Genomic DNA, 4,227 nt, shown 5'->3' with positions numbered 1-4,227 from the left:
TGTGTTACTGGTTTTTTAATGTCACTGATAAAACTCCTAAAATAGACTGCATGTCTCCCAGCTCTTCTGAACCAGGAGTGTTTGGGAAGTTGAGAATGTCACTGGTCACATTGTTCCTTTCTCTTGTGTCTCTAAAGGGTTTTGTTGTTTTAGGTTTGTTAATGGTTGTCAAACACATGCCTCAGACATTTTTAACCTCCTGGAAGCCTACTGGACTCAACACACTGAAACCAGCCCTGATTCTCTGCTGACTGCATTTGCCAAGATTGAGTCCTGTAATTGTCAGGTTGCTGCCAAAGCCAAAGCCCCGCCCCGCCGCCCATCTGCCCCACCCCACCGCCCACAGCCTTCCCTGCGAACCATCTTCAACTTCTTGGCAGCTGTGATTCTCCTCACCTCTGTGGGTGGAGGAAACCAGTAGGGGTGCAGAAGATCAGGGGGTTGTGGAAACCTGCATCTTCTTCATGCTCCCCAAACCTTTCTTCCTTGAAGCAAGGAAGGGCCTAGCTCTGTCACAGAAAGGATACTCAAAGACATAACAGAAATGCCCAACCAAATGGAGATTATGAGTGAATGTGGTCACTGGGATCACAGCTGGCCCTAACAGGTCTATTCTAACTATTCTAACTCTGGTGAGCCCCCAAAGAATGAGGGACCCCCTCAGACGCTCCCAGTATATCACCTCAAAAATCTTCGAAGAGTTCCCAGAGAAACCCTGGAGCTTACACAGGCCTCCAGAACAAGGCAGGAGTTTTGGTCCTGGACAGTTAACCTTGTCAGAGCATCAGAGACACAGGCACCATGTTGGGTATGAGCAAGTCCCTCTTGACCACCCTCTTCCCTCATTTTATGAACAGAGAAAGTAGCTCTCATGTCCGGAGAGACTACCAAGAAGCCCTGGGCGTGTGTTTTGACTCAGAAAGTCCTAGAAGAGTAGACAGAAAGGTCATCATGTTATTTTAAACCCAAACTTGATACTTGGATGTATTCATGGCCTGGCATATAAGAGTTGAGAACTACCTCTCCACTCCACTTGTCACAGCTCAAGGCCTCACCCATGTATCAGTTTGAGGTTTGGGCTCTAGGTTTTGAGATAGAATGAAGGATCCAAAGAGATCCCAAGAAGATGGAAAGCTATGATACAAAAAGAAAGGATGAAGATTAAGCCTATGCATTCAAAGTTCTTGTGACCCATGGAAAAAATTAAAATAAAACCCAAGCAGAATGCTGAAATGCATTGTGATTCCTAAGCTTGGGAAGAAAAAGCCACAGGATGATAAAATCTCTGTGTTTAAGTAAAAGAAGGAGACTGGTTATCTGAAGAGTGCTGATCTGTTTTCTATTATCAGCTAATTCTGTGATTTTATTGCCACTCTCCCCTGAGTTTCTATCATGGGCAGTGTAGGCATTGAATCAGAGAATCTTCTATGGGAAAACTCAGAGTTCAGTTCAGGGGAGTGACGCCAAGGGACAGAGTTATCTCCATGGCTCATGCAAACAAGGGCCTCTCAGGTATTAGTGGTACTTTTTAAGCCTACCCAGTGATAACACATGGTGGAGAATCAGGGTTCCATTCTAGAGAGGAGGCTTGAAAGACATGTTGGCTAAGAGAAAAGTAAGGAAATACATCATCTCCAGGTTACTTAATGATATGGTTTGGCTGTGTCCCCACTCTAATCTCATCTTGAATTCCCATGTGTTGTGAGAGTGACCCGGTGGGAGGTAATTGAATCATGGGGGCAAATATTTCCCATGCTGTTCTTGTGATAGTGAATAGGTCTAATGAGATCGGATGGTTTCATAAAGAGGAGTTTCTCTGCACAAGCTTTCTCTCTTAGTCTGCTGCCATCCGTGTAAGAAATGACGTGCTCCTCCTGGCTTTCTGCCGTTATTATGAGTCCTCCCCAGCCATGTGGCACTGTAAGTCCATTAAACCTCTTTCTTTTGTAAATTGTCCATTCTTGGGTATGTCTTTATCAGCAGCATGAAAACAGACTAATACAGTAAATTTTTGACAGTAGAGTGGGGCACTGCTGAAAAGATACCCAAAAATGTGGAAATGGACTTTGGAACTGGGCAATGGGGAGAGGTTGGAACAGTTTGGAGGGCTCAGAAGAAGACGGGAAAATGTGGGAAAGTTTGGAACCTCCTAGAGGCTTATTGAATGGCTTTGACCAAAATGCTGATAACGATATGACAATGAAATCCAGGCTGAGGTGGTCTCAGATGGAGAGGAGGAACTTGTTGGGAACTGGAGCAAAGGTGACTCTTGTTATGTTTTAGCAAAGCAACTGGTAGCATTTTGCCCCTGCCCTAGAGATTTGTGAAACTTTGAACTTGAGAGTATCTGGCAGAAGAAATTTCTTTTTTTTTTTCCTTTCTTTCTTTCTTTCTTTTTTTTTTTTTTTTTTTTTTTGAGACCAAGTCTTGCTCTGTTGCCAGGCTGGAGTGCAGTGGCGTGATCTTGGCTCACTGCAACCTTTGGAGGAAGAAATTTCTAAGCAGCAAAGCATTCAAGGGGTGACTTGGATGCTGTTAAAGGCATTGAGTTTTAAAAGGGAATCAGAGCATAAAAGTCCAGAAAATTTGCAACCTGACAATGTGATAGAAAAGAAAATCCCATTTTTCTGAGGAGAAATTCATGCTGGCTGCAGAAATTTGCATAAGTAATGAGAAGCCGAATGTTAATCCCCAAGACAATGGGGAAATGTCTCCAGGGCATGTCAGAGGTCTTCACAGCAGCACCTCCCATCACAGGCCCGGAGACCTATGAGGAAAAAGTGGGTTTGTAGGCTGGGCCCAGTGTCTCCTGCTGTGTGCAGCCTAAGGACTTGGTGCCCTATGTCCCAGCTGCTCCAGCTATGGCTGAAAGGGGCCAACATAGAGCTCAGCCTATGGCTTCAGAGTGCAATCCCCAGCCCTTGGCAGCTTCCATGTGGTGTTGAGCCTGTGAGTGCATCGAAGTCAAGAATTGGGGTTTGGGAACCTCCACCTAGATTTCAGAAGATGTATGGAAATCCCTGGATGCTCAGGCAGAAGTTTGCTGCAGGGGTGGGACCCCCATGGAGAATCTCTGGTAGGGCAGTGCAGAAGGGAAATGTGGGGTCAGAGCCCCCATACAGAGTCCCCACTGGGGCTGTAAGAGGGCTACCGTCCTCCAGACCCCAGAATGGTATATCCACCAATAGCTTGCACCATTTGCCTGGAAAAGCTGCAGTCACTCAACGCCAGCCCATGAAAGCAGCCACGAGGGAGGCTGTACCCTGCAAAGCCACAGGGGTGGAGCTGCCCAAGACCATGGGAACCCACCTCTTGCATTGGCATGACCTGGATTTGAGACGTGGAGTCAAAGGAGATCATTCTGGAGTTTTAAGATTTGACTGCCCCGCTGGATTTCAGACTTGCATGGGTACTGTAGCCTCTTTGTTTTGGCCAATCTCTCCCATTTGGAATGGGTGTATTTACCCAATGCCTGCATCCCCATTGTATTTAGGAAGTAACTAACTCATTTTTTATTTTAAAGACTGGTAGGTGGAAGGGACTTGCCTTCCCTCAGATGAGACTTTGTAGACTTTTGAGTTAATGCTAAAATGAGTTAAGACTTTGGGGGACTGTTATGAAGGCATGATTGGTTTTGAAATGTGAGGACATGAGATTTGGGATGTGCCAGGGGCAGAATGATATGGTTTGTCTGTGTCCCCACCCAAATCTCATCTTGAATCCCCATGGGTTGTGGGAGGGACCCCATGGGAGGTAACTGAATCATGGGGGGAAGTATTTACCATGCTGTTCTTGTGATAGTGAACAAGTCTCATGACATCTGATGGTTTTATAAAGAGGAGTTCCCTTACACAAGCTCTCTGTCTTTGCCTGCTACCATCCATGTAAGATGTGACTTGCTCCTCCTTGCCTTCCACCATGATTGTGAGTCCTCCCTAGCCATGAGGAAGTATAAGTCCATTAAACCTCTTTCTTTTGTAAATTGCCCAGCCTCGGGTATGTCTTTATCAGCAGTGTGAAAATGGACTAATACACTTAAATATTGAATAAAGGCTATGAAAGAAAGAGTAGGGTTTTCTTGGGGGATCTTAAGGATGATACCCACTTTCCTTGTTTAAGAATCCTCTTGCCTGGGGACAAAGGGCTCCACTTATTTTTAGGTGTCTACAGTGTAATAGAACTCTGAGGACAGAAATCCAACTCTGATTAGCTTTGGCAAAGGGGCAG

Source organism: Gorilla gorilla, chromosome 12, assembly GCF_029281585.2.
Source record: "Gorilla gorilla gorilla isolate KB3781 chromosome 12, NHGRI_mGorGor1-v2.1_pri, whole genome shotgun sequence".
Taxonomy (NCBI): Eukaryota; Metazoa; Chordata; class Mammalia; order Primates; family Hominidae; genus Gorilla; species Gorilla gorilla.
The sequence above is the reverse complement of the archived record's forward strand: the minus strand, read 5'-3'. Positions refer to the sequence as shown.